Source organism: Carassius carassius, chromosome 17 (genome assembly GCF_963082965.1).
Source record: "Carassius carassius chromosome 17, fCarCar2.1, whole genome shotgun sequence".
Lineage (NCBI taxonomy): Eukaryota > Metazoa > Chordata > Actinopteri > Cypriniformes > Cyprinidae > Carassius > Carassius carassius.
The window spans coordinates 19910808-19929063 of record NC_081771.1 but is presented as its reverse complement, the minus strand read 5'-3'; the positions used below and the strand labels follow the sequence as shown (position 1 = coordinate 19929063).

The 18256-nt window shown below is 37.5% G+C and overlaps 1 protein-coding gene and 2 long non-coding RNA genes across 3 annotated transcripts in view; all 3 read right to left on the bottom strand.

Moving 5' to 3' along the window:
• The window catches only part of LOC132161292 (uncharacterized), a 329747-nt gene that overhangs the window by 142267 nt on the left and 169224 nt on the right, over positions 1-18256 (bottom strand). The gene's annotated exons all lie outside the window — the stretch shown is intronic.
• Positions 1-18256, bottom strand: part of LOC132161290 (uncharacterized) — a 169934-nt gene that overhangs the window by 65707 nt on the left and 85971 nt on the right. The window lies entirely within an intron of this gene.
• LOC132161291 (uncharacterized) overlaps positions 16260-18256 on the bottom strand; it is an 86950-nt gene continuing 84953 nt past the window's right edge. Inside the window, exons 2-3 of the long non-coding RNA XR_009438113.1 lie at positions 17185-17225; positions 16260-17029 (exon numbers count right to left, since the gene is read on the bottom strand). This is a non-coding gene — a long non-coding RNA (uncharacterized LOC132161291). The remainder of the gene's footprint in view (positions 17030-17184; positions 17226-18256) is intronic.

Here is an 18256-nt window from a genome sequence, read left to right as displayed (position 1 = left end):
CTGCAAATCCTCACCACACATGCATATAACGAAACGCGCTGCAAATCCTTCACAACACAACATTGACTTCCATTATAACGAAATTTTTTTGATTGCAAAGCCATGACACCATATAATCATGCATTCTTGATTGTTTGTGGTTTTCCCTTTTGGGAAGAGGTAAAATTTGTTATTTTTACAGTTGATCACTAGGTGGGACCATTAACCCTTTAGATAGGCCTGTGCAAAAAAAAAAAGGCTTAGTTTCTGGCTTGTGTATGGAGTTATATGGAGTATAACAGCAAATTATAGTGTTTGTGTGTGTGTGAGATTCTTGATTGTTGGTGGTTTTCCCTGTTGGGAAGAGGTAACATTTTTTATTTTTACAGTTGATCACTAGGTGGGGCCATTAACCCTTTAGATAGGCCTGTGCAAAAAAACGCTTAGTTTCTGACTTGTATATGAAGCTATATGGAGTATAACAGCATATTATATTGTGTGTGTATGTGTGTGTGTTAAATTAGTATGTAGTAAATAATTGCATTACATTTAGACCGCAATAAACCCATCATGCTTGATAATGAAATTATTTACAAGAATTTTAAGATACACTTGCCTATCCATAACCATGTGAGTGTGCTAACTATAAGATTATCCTCAAATTAAATTCACACCAGTAAAGCCTGATGTCTATGGTATTTACATTTGAGAAGGTGGCATTAAGGTTGGAATTTTTTCCATCAACACAAAATTATAAATGCAACAGTTTAGTTTTTGTCCCCATTTTTCATGAGCTGAACTCAAATATTTTCAAATATTTTCTATATACACAAAAGGCCTATTTCTCTCAAATAATGTTCACAAATTTTTCTAAATCTGTTTTAATGAGCACTTCTCCTTTGCTGAGATAATCCATCCACCTCACAGGTGTGGCATATCAAGATGCTGATTAGACAGCATGATTATTGCAACCTTAAGCTATAGCCACAATAAAAAAGGCCACTCTAAAATGTGCAGTTTTACTGTATTGAGGGGTCCAGGCGGGTCTGAAAACCAGTCAGTATCTGCAGTGGCGGCTCCAGACAATTTTGATTGGGGGGGCAATGGGGGGTCCTGGTGTGAGAGAGTTCAAAACAAAGCAGTTTGTGATAACCGGTTCGCGAACGAATCATTCGATGTAACTGGATCTTCTTGAACCAGTTCACCGATTCGAACTGAATCGTTTTAAACGGTTCGCGTCTCCAATATGCATTAATCCACAAAGACTTAAGCTGTTAACTTTTTTAATGTGGCTGACACTCCCTCTGAACAGGGCTGTGCAGACCTTTGGAGGGGCAATTGCTCAAAGTATAAAAGGGGCACATGGAACAAGGCTTTAAATGGCGCTGTTCAAAATATCAATACCTCAATATATTGTGATGCATTCCTTGCTGATTTGCGTATCGATATGGATGATTATGTATTGATACAGCAGCAAATGCTTTGATGCAGTTTTGAGAAAGAAACAATAGAGAAGACCATTTTAAGTTTAAAATAATAATAGCTCTGGGATTAGAAACTGAAATGTCTTAAATTGTCCCAACCGGTTGGCTTTTTCTTCTCTGTTCTACAGAATAATTAAGAACAGCGGTTATAGTAAAAACTATAGAAAACACTTGTGCCTCTACATGTTCCTCTTTCTCACCAGCCTCTGTCTCCTGGCTTGCTGTTATCTGCTCATTCTGTCACTTGTGCCTCTACATGTCCCTCTTTTTCTTCTTCTATCTCCATCTCCTCATCTGATCGATTACTTTCCACTCTCTGTCCATCTAGGAACAAGGCTCAATTTACTATTTCAGCATTAATCTATTATTTTAACCATCACTACTACTCTTGAACCTAATCAATAAGTCCACCTTAAATATTGATACAAAACATAAAAAAACTGATAACACTGGAATACAGTGATTAATATTATTATTACTGTTGTAGTTGTCTAAAATTGAACACCTTTGCAATGTAAACAAAAGACAGGCTACATTTGTTATTCATATCCTTCACACTGCAATTTGATGGCAGGTCAGGTATATTATGCATTTTTTATTGACATTTTACAGTTTTTACATTTTTTTTTTTTTTACATTTTACTGAGTTTACAGGCTAAAGTGGTCTTGCTGTTATAAACACTGTTGCTATTGTAGGAAAAACGTTTTTGCATCACATTTAAAATATAATTATATTTTAATTCATTTCTGAATTATTTAAATTTTTATAATGATAATTCAGAGAATGAGAAAATCTGAATAAGCCTTACCAGTGTTGTGATAATTATTTTTAAGGCACTCTACATGTTAAAAAATAAATAAGTACTGTAATATAATAATAGTTTAGTCAAATAACATAAAAAGACCAGAGGCGTCAATGCCTCTGAAACTTTTCTCCCTCAAACAGCACGCTAGTGTTACCTCTACACTACAGGCTTTTTTCATTTTTTTTATTTTTTTCTACACTACAGGCTACACAAAGCAATATAAAAAACATATCTGCATGTTTTCTGAGAATGAAACACCACTTACCAGCTGCCGCGGTTTTGAAAAAATCCTCTGGCATTTAAAAAATGCGCATGCGGCGTGAGGAATTGTCCCGCTCAGATAAGGTCGTCATCGTCAGGTGAAAGGTCATCATGTGGGTCATTTTATTTATGGCTAAATTATTATTAATAAATTGTACTAATATTATGATTGGGCATGGGCAGGCATTCACAAAAGGGCACTTAAGGGGCAAAGGAGCAGATGCTCAAGTGAACCGGTTCTTTCGGACAGTTTGATCAAATAAACCAGTTGAAAAAAAAATGGTTCACCGGTTATTTTGCTCTTGATGTAATGTCATTGGTGATGACTGCCCTTAAAACAAAGCCTTCGATTTACCCATGCTTATAACATTAGCACAGAATCAGTTCAGAATCAATCACCAAAAGAATCAGTTTGGTTCATACACGCTGTGAGTCAGTCTGCTTCACGCTGAATCACACATGCGCAGTATCATCAGCTCCTCGGTTCTCGAATCGGACGTGTCTGACAGAAACGGTTCTCGGTTCAGTGTACGAATAAATGTAAATTATTATTGTTCTGCGTAGTTTGAAGAGAAACATTTTTTAATCTTTATCCCGGATATATATATTTTTTAATCAGGAAGAGGGTGGGGGGTCAAATGGGGGGTCAAGGAGTCATTTTGCAGGGTCTTGAGACCCCCCTTGGCGCCGCCGGTGTGTTTGTGTGTATATATATTAGGGCTGAAACGATTCCTCGAGTAACTCGATTACAAAAAACGATCGAGGCAAATTCCTCGGCCTCGAAGCCTCTTTTAATTTATTTTAAATCTCCATCAGGTTCTTTCGCAATGATTGTTTTAATGTGACACAACACGTTTACGTCACCGACAAAGCGGAAGGAGACACAAGCGCTGCATCCGAAATCGCATACTGCAAGGAGTCAGCAGTGTTTTGATTTGAGGGCGCAGGCAAACGTAAAGAGAACGTTGTGGCGTGTGTCACCCGAACGCAAGAAAGAGCTGGCATACCACAACTAGGGCCCTATGATTTCCGCGATGCAGAAAACGCGGAGGGAATCGCGGAATCCAGTCATAAAAATGGAATTTACAGTTTAACGCAGAATGGCACAGAATTTGCAAAATTTTGAATGAATTCATCAAAAATAGGTCATTGCACTTACATCAAATCACGATATGGACTAATATCTGTAAATATTAAGCCGGAACAGTCTATTTAAAAATTAATCCTGCATGTTCTGCGTGTCTCTGTTAATGAATGGTGCAGAAGCACGTCTTCCTTCATTAAAACACACTGAAGCGCGCGTGACGCTCGCTGTGATTTCAGCGTCTGCTGTCTCACTAAATAAGGACGTGAACACATGAACAACATCTCCAGAACTGCTCTGACAGTCACTTCATGAGCATTTGACCGTTTGATTTGAGTAAAACTAGCGTCACATCACATACACAGAGCTGTAAAGGTACGTCAACCCGTCAAAATAAAAGTCCTGTTTTAGACAAGTATTTGCCAGAGATGTATTACTATTGTTCAGCAGAATGTACATAGCCTATTACTAAAAAAAAATCAACCATTATTTTTTAACTATTTTTTTTTTAAGGTTTAATCACACAAAATTTCTTCCATGTTTTATTTTTAGAGTAAATCCCCTTTGTTTACCAAAAAGTTAAGTTTGCTTAATTTTCAATAATTAAAAGATAATTTAAATTAATGTTATGTGTTTAATGCTTAATGTGCATCTCAGAAAATGCTTTATTTAAAACTCCAACCGAATGGCACCTAAATGCACTTAATTCATCTTTCAACTTTATTGTCATTGTTCACAGTACAAGTACAGACAGAGAAACAATGGGTAATTAAATGTTTATTTTTGATGTATGTATTGCATTTTATGTATTTAAAAAATAAAAATAAAACAAATTTTAAAAAAGGAAACTTAGTTCTTCATTTTAAGAGACCCAGGAGTCTTATTTTCTCTTGCATAATGAATATTTCACTTTAATTAAGCAAAAACACATTTTATCCGATTACTCGATTAATCGATGGAATTTTTGGTAGAATACTTGATTACTAAAATATTCGATAGCTACAGCCCTAATATATATATATATATATATATATATATATATATATATATATATATATAGAATATTCATGCACACACATTTTGTCTTCTTGCTATCTTGCTAAGAACATGTAATAATAGAATATATATATATTTGTATATAATATGTGTGTGTGTGTGTGTGTGTGTGTGTGTGTGTGTGTATATATATATATATATATATACAGAGGTGGAAAGTAACGAATTACATTTACTCGCGTTACTGTAATTGAGTAGCTTTTTTGTGTACTAATACTTTTTAAAGTAATTTTTTAAATCTGTAATTTTACTTTTACTTAAGTATATTTTGTTTGAAGTATTGTACTTCGCTACATTTTAAAACACATTAATTACTAAGTAAAAAAAAAAAAAAAAAAAATCGCTCCCTGGAAACTTCGGCAGTAAATAATGGGAAGGAGGGCAAACTGGCGCTACAATCACGAGAAAGATGCAGACGGACAAAACAGGCGTTAGTGGTGCAGACACCGCTGAAAACGAAACCCCGTCATATTCTGAAGTTGAACTCGAAGGAAATGAAGTGAACCCCTGGCCATATGTTTGCTCTATTATGCAGTGTAAGCTGTACTTGCCTAGGAAGACCAAACTAGCAGCTTATAAAATCTCGACAAGACATCAACCCTTCGCAAGAATGTAGAGGTAAGCTAAATATTTGCATCGTTGCATTGGTGGTTAAAATGAAGCTTTGACATTTTAGCAAGAGGTTTTGCACAAATTAGCCAAAAAGACAGTGGTGAGGAGTGTGCTATTTTTGTTTTAATGATGTGCGCGCGCATTTATAGTGCGTTCTTTCACTGTGTGATTCAGTCTCCTAAAATCCATTTAGAATGATCACAAAATTGAAGATATAGGGGCAGAAAATTAACATATTTATATAATTTCATATATTAAATCAAAATCACACAAAGAATGCCATCTTTTCCTCAAAAAATCATCATGAATATATACATGCATATATATAACAGTTCAGTAAACAAGTTAATTAAGAGACTTGCGTTTTAGACACCATATTGCCTTTTTTTTAGCTCTATTTCTACAACAGAAAATAATTCCAAACACAGCCACCAAAGCACAGTTTTGCATCTCTGAGCAACGTGACAGTGTTTCGTTCCTGAATGAATCAAACGTTTAAATGATTCGGTTCAATCGCAATGACTCACTTATTAACAGTGACATGCTGACACATACTGGCCATTTTAATTTCACATTTAAAGTATCTTTTGATTTTTTTAAAATAATTAATTTCTTATCATTTCAAATGAGTATTCAACATTTTATGTCTTGTTATATCAAAACATTATTCATGCATTTGTAACTGCAGGTTAAATGCATTCTTGTCCTGCACTAAACAGTGTAATACATCTAAATGCCACTTCCAATGAATCTTCTGCATTTCCTCTGCATTAAAAGATGAGTTTGTTGATACTGATTTGCCTGGTAACAGCCCAAATGTTTTATTATTCTAAATAACTGATTCCTTTAATTTAAAACAACTGGTTTGAGATTAATAGACCTATCCCAGGGGTGTCAAGCTCAGTTCCTGGAGGGCCGTAGCCCTGCAGAGTTTAGTTCTAACCCTGCTCCAGCACACATATCATGTAGTTTTCAAATAAACCTAAATGATTAGATTAGCTGGATCAGGTGTGTTTAATTAGGGTTATATCTAAACTGTGCAGGACTGTGGCCCTCCAGGAACTGAGTTTGACACCCTTGGCCTGTCCCATTTTGACTCCCTCCCACTGTTAAAATATAACTAAGTAATTTTTACCCTGAGTAAATTTTTAAATGAGCTACTTTTTACTTTTACTTGAGTAGATTTTTAGACTGGTACTTTTACTTGTACTTAAGTAAAATTTCATTAATGTAATGGTACTTTTACTTGAGTAGAATATTTTTGTACTCTTTCCACCTCTGTATATATATGTATACACACATTTTGTCTTCTTGCTATCTTGCTAAAAACACGAAGCAGTGGTGTTTCTTCCAAGGAACAATTCAAGTTTTACAGTATAACTATCAGAGTTTCTTTTTAGACCTACATTTTTTAATGGTTATTTGGTAACAGTGTACAATAATTTCTCATTTGTTAACTTTAATGTATTAACTAACATAACTAGCAAGATGCAATTCATATTTTTGCATTTTTACACACACACACACACACACACACACACACACACACACACACACACACACACACACATAGTCATGGATTCGGTTTCCCTTCTCCCCCCTCCCTCTGCTGGTCATCTTGTTCCACTCACACACCTCTTCAGCTGTTTCTCATTATCTCTCCTCTGTCACGCTAATAGATTCACACCTGTTCTCTCTTTTCCCTAAATCATCCTTGCTATTTCTAGTTCCCCATTTTTTGTGCTCTCTGCTGGATTATTTCGTTTGCTCTTGATGCAGAAGCTACACTATCATCCTGTTCTAGTCCTGTCGTATCGGGTCCTATCCTGCCTCTTGTTCTCCAGTCTCAGGTCAGATCAAACGGTACTCTCTAGAGTAGACTCTAGAGAGGAGGTCAGCGAACGCCTATCCCCGCACGCTGGTCGAGCGCTGATCCGTTTACCGACAAAAAGTCTTTCACGTAAAACCGCAACAGAAAGTTCATGTTTACTGTTTGGGTACCGGCTCATCGGCTGGTTTTTGTTATTTGTTCTAAAGACTAGTTTTGTTGCATCGCTACTCTATTAAAGGAGCTTCACTTGCATAATCGCTTTTGGGTCCTCCTCTTTCCATGTTACAATTTTGCTTAAATGAAGGATTGCAAAGATGAGTACACCCTTGATTAAATTCAACATACATTTAACTCTGGTTTTTGTATTTATGCATTTGTATTTTTTTTTTTTAAACACAAATGCAGCTTATGGAGGCCCCCCAACAGTGCAAATTTCGCGTCTCTCCTTAGTCTGACAAATCCATTTTGGTACTTGTGTCTCTACTAATGAGTTGATGATCTGAATTGGGTGTGTTTGATTAAGGAGACATTGAAAACCTGCAGTGTTGGGGGGGCCTCCAGGAACATGGTTCACATGTGCACAAAACGTATTGGCTTAATAAAGGGAATTTCTCTGTTCTACAAGTGTTGCTGGCCTACATTCAATAATTACTTTTGATTTTTCATTGTACCTTTTGTTGGTTTTGTGGAGTTGCACCAGAATAATTTCTCAAGACATGTTGAAAAAATGATGAACAATGCAGAAAATTAGATGAGGGCAGTGTCAGGGGGTATGTGTTTTTTGAAAATGCACACGAAGTAACAGAATAACTGAATCTTTTAATAAACATAAACCACACTAACCATTGATGTAAACCTTAAATCCAAGACCAAGAACCGAATTAAACTGAAGCCTTTTAAAGAACTGAAGCAAAGGAGAAAACGAGATGATTAATACAATGATGATTAACTAATGAGAACCGGGAATTAACCAAAATGAGGACAAACAGAAACAAACACATGAGAGGTAGCATCTTCTGTTTTAAAATTGTGTTATTAGATCGGTGAATCCATTAACCACTGGGAAAGAGCAACTCCCCACGCATTTCTGGACTCATAAATGCCTTTATACTGTAATAACTTTTCTACTACTGAATTTCACTATGGGAACCAGGCACTTCTCACTGTACTGCTCCCCTGGATGCTAATAGATCCAAAATGATTGACGTGGCTTCCCCAGAAACTTAATTTTGTTAATATAAGCTTTAGGAAAGGCTAAATACATGTTTGTACAGAGGTACTTCCTGTGTGGAAAAAAATAAATAAAAATTGACTGTTAGATGAAAGAATGGCTCTGCACCAGAGGTGTAAAATACTTGAGTAATTTTACTTGATTACTGTACTTAAGTATTATTTTGGGGGATTTGTACTTTACTGAAGTATAATTTAAACTGACTACTTGTACTTTTGCTTGACTACATTTCTGAAGAAAAAACAGTACTTTTTACTACTTACAATTTTATTTAATCTTAAAAAGTACATTTGTTTTATCATTATCATGTATTATTTAGCACATTTTAGCAGAGATGTATAAAGTACTAGAGACCCAGACTTGAGTAAAAGTACAAGTGCTCTATCAAAAAAATGACTTGAGTAGAAGTTGAAGTGCTCTTTAAGCACCACACTTAAGTAGAAGTACTAAAGTATTCAACATTTTTTGTACTTAAGTATTGCAAGTAGTCTATTTGAAAATGTACTACTCAAGTACTGAAAGTAAAAGTACAAGTATTGTGTTATTTAGTTATTAATGAAAGTAGTCAAACGTTTGAACATATTGTTTTTACTATTTCAAATGATTAACCTAAAGGACAATCACAATTCCTTTGACTGTAACTTTTTGTAAACAAAAAACAGATTAAAGGGTTAGTTCGCCCAATTTGCAAAATGATGTCATTAATAACTTACCCTCATGTTGTTTCAAACCCGTAAGACCTCCGTTTATTTTTGGAACACAGTTTAAGATATTTTAGATTTAGTCCGAGATCTCTCAGTCCCTCCATTGAAGCTGTGTGTACGGTATACTGTCCATGTCCAGAAAGGTAAGAAAAACATTATCAAAGTAGTCCATGTGACATCAGAGGGTCAGTTAGAATTTTTTTGAAGCATCAAAAATACATTTTGGTCCAAAAATAACAAAAACTAAAACTTTATTCAGCATTGTCTTCTCTTCCGTGTCTGTTGTAAGACAGTTCAAAACAAAGCAGTTTGTGATATCCGGTTCGCGAACGAATCATTCGATGTAACCGGATCATTTTGAAACAGTTCACCAAATCGAACTGAATTGTTTTAAACGGTTCGCGTCTCCAATACGCATTAATCCACAAATGACTTAAGCTGTTAACTTGTTTAATGTGGCTGACACTCCCTCTGAGTTAAAACAAACCAATATCCCGGAGTAATTCATTTACTCAAACTGTACACTGACTGAACTGATGTGAAGAGAGAACTGAAGATGAACTCCGAGCCGAGCCAGATAACGAACAACAGACTGACTCGTTCACGAATCAAGAACACTGATCTATATATATAACTTATATTATAGATCAGTGGTCAAGAACCGTTTCTGTCAGACGTGTCCGATTTGAGAACCGAGAAGCTGATACTGCACATGTGTGATTCATTCAGCGTGAAAGCAAACTGACACACAGAGCATCTGAACCGAACTGATTCTTTTGGTGATTGATTCTGAACTGATTCTGTGCTAATGTTATGAGCCCAGGTAAACCGAAGGCTTGCAGTCAACGCCAATGACGCCATTACGTCGAGCGCAAAAGAACCGGTGAACTGTTTTCTTCAACTGGTTTACTAAATCCAACTGTCAGAAAGAACTACTGGTGATCCGAAAACCGATGCAACCGGTTCTTGACTCGTGAACGAGTCATTATCTGGCTCGGCTCGGTGTTCATCTCTTCACAGCAGTTCAGTCAGCACGCGCAGTCTTCTTAATCGCTTGATTCGCTCAATGATGTGCCAGCTTCATCAAACCTGCCATCTACAGTGGTAATGTGGGTTTGTAATGGAATGATTCGTTACATTTTTATAATTGTAACGAGTAACGATGCAGCACATAAAAAAATATCGGAGTAAAAGTATTAAACTCATCGAAAATATGTACTGAAGTAAAAGTGGAAGTAGGAGAAAAAAATAATACTCTATTAAAGTACAGATACCGCCTTTTAGTACTTAAGTACAGTAGTGAAGTAGTTCTACTTCGTTACTATACATCTCTGCATTTTAGAAAGCTTGAACAATTTTGCCAATTGCGTTCACATATTTATTTTTGATTACTTCTATATTTTTATATACAAGTATATATTTTATACACAGTTGCACCTTTAATCAGAGCAGAGCTGTTGGAAATGAGATCATCCAGTGTGCTACTGATAAAACCCCTCAAGATGGGGTGTACATGTACAAACAAGAATCAGCAAGTAAAAATGAGCAGGAAGTCTTCTACTATTATAAAGGATCTGTACACACAATTCCTGGAAGCTGAAAACATTCCAGTTCTTGCTCTGGATCAGCGTATACGACAATGTCTTCCAGTTCCTGCCAATATCCAGCAACTTCACACAGCCATTGACGAGGAGTGGACCAACATTCCACAGGCCACAGACAACAACCTGATCAACTCTATGAGATGTGTTGCACCGCGTGAAGCAAATGGTGGTCACACCAGATACTCACCGGCGGCACCAAGGGGGGTCTTGGGGGGTCTCAAGACCCTGAAAAAAACGCCTTGACCCCCCATTTGACCCCCCCACCCTCTTCCTGATTAAAAAATATATATATATATCTGGGATAAAGATTAAAAAATGTTTCTCTTCAAACTACCCAGAACAATAATAATTATTATTATTTCGACATTTATTCGTACACTGAACCGAGAACCGTTTCTGTCAGACGCGTCCGGTTCGAGAACCGAGGAGCTGATGATACTACGCATGTGTGATTCAGCGTGAAGCAGACTGACTCACAGCGTGTCTGAACCAAACTGATTCTTTTGGTGATTGATTCTGAACTGATTCTGTGCTAATGTTATAAGTGCGGGTAAACCGAAGGCTTGAATCAAGGGCAGTCAATGAAGGATTGCAAAGATGAGTACACGCTTGATTAAATTCAACATACATTTAACTCTGGTCTTTGTTTTTGTATTTGAATGGAGCTTATGCATTTGTATTTTTTTTTTTAGTCATGATAAAGCAGTGGTTCCCAACCTCGTTCCTGGAGGCCCCCCAACAGTGCAAATTTCGCGTCTCTCCTTAGTCTGACAAATCCATTTTGGTACTTGTGTCTTTACTAATGAGTTGATGATCTGAATTGGGTGTGTTTGATTAAGGAGACATTGAAAACCTGCAGCCAATGACATTACATCGAGCACAAAATAACCGGTGAACCATTTTTTTTTCAACTGGTTTATTTGATCGAACTGTCCGAAAGAACCGGTTCACTTGAGCATCTGCTCCTTTGTCCCTTAAGTGCCCTTTTGTGAATGCCTGCCCATGCCCAATCATAATATTAGTACAATTTATTAATAATAATTTAGCCATAAATAAAATGACCCACATGATGACCTTTCACCTGACGACGACGACCTCATCCGAGCAGGACAATTCCTCACGCCGCACGCGCATTTTTTAAATGCCAGAGGATATAAACGCAGCTGGTAAGTGGTGTTTCATTCTAAGCGACGTGATTTTGATGTTTATTTACTTATTATTATTTTACAAGAATGATGTGATGTGAGAACATGCAGATATGTTGTTTATATTGCTGTGTGTAGCCTGTAGTGTCGAAAAAAGAAAAAAAGCCTGTAGTGTAGAGGTAACACTAGCGTGCTGTTTGAGGGAGAAAAGTTTCACAGGCATCGATGTGTCTTGTCTTTTTATGTTATTTGACTAAACTATTATTATATTACAGTACTTATTTTTTAACAAGTAGAGTGCCTTAAAAATAATTATCACAACACTGGTAAGGCTTATTCAGATTTTCACATTCTCTGAATTATCATTATAAAAATAAAATAAAAATTCAGAAATGAATTAAAATATAATTATATTTTAAATGTGATGCAAATATTTTTTTTCCTACAATAGCAACAGTGTTTACAACAGCAAGACCACTTTAGCCTGTAAACTCAATATCTCTCTGGAAATAAATTAAAAAATATCAATGTCAATAAAAAATGCATAATATACCTGACCTGCCATCAAATTGCAGTGTGAAGGATATGAATAACAAATGTAGCCTGTCTTTTGTTTACATTGCGAAGGTGTTCAATTTTAGACAACTACAACAGTAATAATAATATTAATCACTATATTCCAGTGTTATCAGTTTTTTTAATGTTTTGTATCAATATTTAAGGTGGACTTATTGATTAGGTTCAAGAGTAGTAGTGATGGTTAAAATAATAGATTAATGCTGAAAAATAATCGGTGAACTGGTTCAAGAAGATCCGGTTACATCGAATGATTCGTTCGCGAACTGGATATCACAAACTGCTTTGTTTTGTACTCTTTCACAACAGACACGGAAGAGAAGACAATGCTGAATAAAGTCGTAGTTTTTGCTATTTTTTGGAGCAAAATGTATTTTCGATGCAGTAATATGCAGTTATTAGCCGGTGCCACTGTATTTTTTGTTGGTTTTCATGAGACCCCCCTTGAAATGACCAGGACCCCCAATGCCCCCCCAATCAACATTGTCTGGAGCCACCACTGTATATACACACCAGTGATGCGCGGGTCAATGTATTAATAACCCGCCCGACGTTTTCAACTAACCCGCCCGCAACTTGGACTGCGAAAAAATAAAAATAAAATATTATACCCGACCTGCTTCCTGACCCACATTTTTAAAAAGCAGTAAATTTTCATCGTAGCATCATTGGGCCATAGGAACGTAGGAAAAACTAACTAGGCCAAAAAAAAAAAAAGTCAGCAGACATTGAGGCTCGGGTTTGTTCCGATCAGAGCTTGTGAGCGGAGAGCGCTTCCCTTTCAAGGGAACTTCGAACTGCGTCCTCTAGGGGTCGCTATGGGGAACACCTCGTCGTGACCCGTGTCTGAAGCATACAATGAAAAAACGCCAACGCATTGGCTGGCGACAGCCTCTGACGTCACTACCGGCGCGACTATAAATAAGCGCCCGGAGAGCACGTCATTTATCTTCTACGTCTTCATTGACTGTTTTGTTTGAAGCGTGCATTCTGAGAGAACGTCCATGGTAAGAGCGATCTTTCTCTGTTTATCATGGCATCCACTAGTAAGGCGTTTAGACAGTGTGTACATCCGTTATTTGACACCTGATGACACACACAGTCTTTGCATCTCTTGTTTGGGTGAAGAGCACGCACGCGATGTCCTTGAGGGGGCGATCTGCGTGCACTGCGAGCGTTTTTCTATGAAAAAGCTCCGCTCTCGTCTGTCTCTTTTTTCGAGGGAAGAGGGACGGCAGTCTGATTCCCGGTGGTTACAGGGGAATTAGGCAAAGGAGGATAAAAAACAGAGGTTAAAATACACCCAAGGGAATGAGTAGCTACGTTAGGTATCGCTCCGATTCGGACAAGAACGCTGCCTCGTCTGAATTACATCCCTCAGGTCCTGCTTACCTCCTCGTGACCTATGATTCCTCTTACCCTTACCTGTCGGCGGGGGAGGAGCGCGAGCCGCAACACTAGCCTTCTGCGCCTGTCTTTGATCCTCAGATCGAGATGGGCCAGGACCCCTATATTGTTCGGGCTCGGACCTGGACCTTCGTGGAATGCAGGTTTTTAAAGGCAGCTGAGCGCGCCCTTGCCTCCCTGAACTTCTCGACCACTGTCTCAACGGAGGTACCGAAAAGTTCGGAAGGCGAAACCGGAGCATCGAGAAGAAAGCCCCTTTCTTTCCTCCCGATGTCTGCCAGGTTCACCCACAGATGTCCCTCCTTAGAACAGTATTTGAAATCCATGCTATGGTAAGTGTGCACGTGTAGTCTTTGCACACTTTCTGAAATCCACACTGTGGTAAGTTCGCACGCTAGTATTCTGCGTTCTTTCTAAAATCCTATATGGTGAGGGCTTTGCGCAGTTGCTTCGTGCCCTTTCTTGAGATGGTAAAAGCCCCGTTCATCTTGGGTGCCACTCCACCTATGTATTCTCGGATACCTATCTAAACAGGGTGTTGCTACTAGAGAACTGTTGAGACAGCTCTTTCACCTGTGTGACAGGCAAGACCTGGTACAAATGCTAAGTTCTTAGCCATATCCCTTTAAAGGAATCCTTCTTGATTCCAAGCCTTGAGCTCTACCCTGGTTCGAGGCCCTACAGGTAGGTAGCCTAGGCCTCTGGCCGTAAGGGATAATGTCACGGACAGCCGTCTAAACGTCCCAGGGGCAACTCCCATGGAAATGGTAGAGTTGGTACTTAGTGTTTGCCATGGTTCTGGCCTGCACTCCCCTCAGCATGGCGGTGTGGGTATACTGTTCCCCATAGCGACCCCTAGAGGACGCAGTTCGAAATTCCCTTGAAAGGGAACGTCTCAGGTTACGAATGTAACGAATGAGCAGGGAACGAGACACTGCGTCCTCTAGCTTCATGAGCCATGCTTCGGACACAAGCTTCAGACGAAGAAGTAAATGACGTGCTCTCCGGGGGCTTATTTCACGCCGGTAGTGACGTCAGAGGCTGTCGCCGGCCAACGTGTTGGCGTTTTTTCATTGTATGCTTCAGACACGGGTCACGACGAGGTGTTCCCCATAGCGACCCCTAGAGGACGCAGTGTCTCGTTCCCTACTCAGGGAACCAAGGTTACATTCGTAACCTGAGACGATTTCTGAATATCCCGATCCGCTCGCTCATTCCGTGGGGTCTCGCTCAACCCAGAGTGGCCTGCTGGTTTGAAAATATGCAAGGAGTCATTTAATTGTTTAGTAATAAACTGGTGTTTTCTGTGTTGCTGCAAAGATCAAGTTGACGATGCAGACTCGCCATGAACGCCAGAGAGAAATGCACATTTCATATGGATTACATCATCAGAGAGTAGCCCATTTATTTTGGTTTGATAGTTTTCATTTAAAAGAAGACATTTCAAGCTTTCTGTAATATATATCCTATATTTCTCAAATCTGTGAGGCACACGCTGGGTTTAGTTCACATGCAATGCAAGTGATCCTGCCGGCGCCTTATTACATTGTCTGCTAGGCTATATATTTGCTTCTTATTAAATACCGGCAACTGATTGTTAAACATTGATCAAAATTAAGATACAATTTATACAAAACGAAAATCTTTTAAAAAGAGTTTTCTATAAAACAAAACTTAATGAAGTCGTCAAAATCATTTTTCCCAAAAACAGCGACGTTGCTCCTCATGCAGTCTTCTTTGCCGCCTCCATCTCTACGTGCAGACTGAGCTTGTGCCTCATCTTCGCGCCAGTAATTCAGCCAATAAAGTGTAGGCCTATGTATTTCAAAAATGTGTCTAGTACTATATAAATTACAAAGGTTTAATTGCCATTTTTATTTCAAACGAACCGACCGACCGCGACCCTAATATCATAAAAAATATTTTTGGATGACATTTTGGATCAACCTGCGCCTAACTGATGTACACACACACACACACACACACACACACACACACACACACACACACACACACACACTTTGTGTATATATACACACACACACACACACACACACACATATTATATATAAATATATATTCTATGATTACAGTAGGTTACAAATAAAACAAGAAATATAGAAGTTCTTAAAGATTCAATGTCTGTCTGCTGTCAGCATTTTACAAGCAGGCATATCGTTCATAGTTTTATTCCAAATAAAGAGAGAAAACACACACATCCTTAATCCTGACCCCTCATACTTTAAAACCACAGTGTTCCTTGTTTTAAGAGAAACTACTCCTCTTATTGGTACACAGTTTTATTCACAGATGCTGTACTTGCTTATAAATCTCCACATTACAAATCATGCATCTTTCACTTCACTTTTAAATGAACAGAATCTGAAAATGAAAGTTGAATTATCATTTATGTGAAGTGTAAATGAAAAGTGATATAATGGCAGCAGTACATACACAATTAAACACATTTTTATGAGAATTATTTTTTTTTGCATTGACATCATGAATGTTTGATGTATAAAGCTGAGATGGTAAATTTAATTAAAATATATTTGTATAACACTTAACACATGCTTAATATGCATTAATATTATTACTAAGATGCTTTACAGAAAATTATTACCAAAAAAACCCTCAGTGAGTAAAGCCAAAAGTGACAGTAGTGAGGAGAAACTTCATAGATGGATACATAACAGTTTTTGCAAAACTAGATGTAGATTTGGATATTATTCATATTGCTGAAAATAACAGCCGTCAATTTGTTAAGTTTGTTAATTTAAAATAACCTTGAATAATGAGTTCTAACCAGGTTTAAGAAAGCAGAACAAAAATGAAACCATTGTAACATTGCTTGTTATTGTTTGTATAAGCTGGTTACTGTTATAAATTCATTCACATATTTAACAAATTTTACATTAAACTTGACAGCCATAGCCTAAAAAAAAACACTTTGCAAAATCTTTCCTATAATTTTCAGCAAACTCAATAAAAACCCAATTCAGTAAAACTCATTCAATCAATTCAGTAAAACTAATGCAATCAAATCTATAAATCAGACTCAATAAAACTCTGTTTACATTGACGAAGTAATAAATTTAACAGTTATTAGTGTACATGATCTCTAAACCCACATTATATTGTAAATGTAAAGAGAAGCTTAGTGATTTTTCTTTATGGCTTCACTTTTGTTTCAGTCAAATTGTGGCTGCGCTGACTTTCAATCAGGAATCAGAAAATCATCTCCTGAAGCTGCCCAGAATAAAAAAAAGAAAAAAAAAGAAAAACAGAGAGTTAACATTTCAGTCATATAACTGCACTTATGGGGTATAACAACAAATAAACATAGTATATTAAACCATGTGTAGTATTGTTTTGATATACACAAAACTGATCTATGGGCCTACCTGCATGCTGTCACCATTCTCCAGATCTTTATCAGCCCTACCTGTTTCATAACAAAAAAATTTGTGAAAAAACCTGTGCCAGGAAACCTATGCAAATAATCCACTCCAGCATTCCCTCATGAGAGCAGCCGAAAAAGAGTATGAGTGAGATGTGTTTCAGAATGAGCCAGAGTTTCTGTACTTTATATATCTACTATTAGATATGTCTACACAGATTGTAACTCAGATTTAAACATCAGAATGGAAAAGTGATCAAAATGGAGAAACTATTCCAATGTGCAACAGTGATGCGCGGGTCAATGTATTAATAACCCGCACCCGACCGACGTTTTCAACTAACCCGCCCGCAACTCGGACCGCAAAAAAATAAAAATAAAATATTGTACCCGACCCGCTTCCTGACCCGCATTTTTAAAAAGCAGTAAATGCTCATCGTAGCGTCATTGGGCCATAGGAACATAGGCAAAACTACCAAGAAAAAAAAAAAGAAAAAAACTTAGGCTAATATATTATCATTTTGTCAAGAATTATAAAAAATCGTCAGTATGCCCATAATTTGTACTAAAATAGTCTAGTCTGACTATGTCTATTTGTATGTTTCTGCAAGGTCAGCAGACATTGAGGCTCGGGTTTGTTCCGATCAGAGCTCGTGAGCGGAGAGCGCATTTCTGAATATCCCGCTCCGCTCGCTCATTCCGTGGGGTCTTTTAGTTTAGTTCACATGCAATGCAAGTGATCTTGCAGGCGCCTTATTAAATTGTCTGCTATATATTTGCTTCTTATTTATTAAATACGGACAACTGATTAATAAAACATTGATCAAAATTAAGATACAATTTATACAAAACGAAAATCTTTTAAAAATAGTATTTTATAAAACAAAACTTAATGAAGTCGTCAAAATCATGTTTTACCAAAAACAGCGCTGTTGCTCCCCATGCAGTCTTCTTTGCCGCCTCCATCTCTACGTGCAGACTGAGCTCGTGCATCATCTTCATGCCAGTTATTCGGCCAATAAAGTGTAGGCCTATGTATTTCAAAGATGTGTCTAGTACTAGGACCCGACCGACCG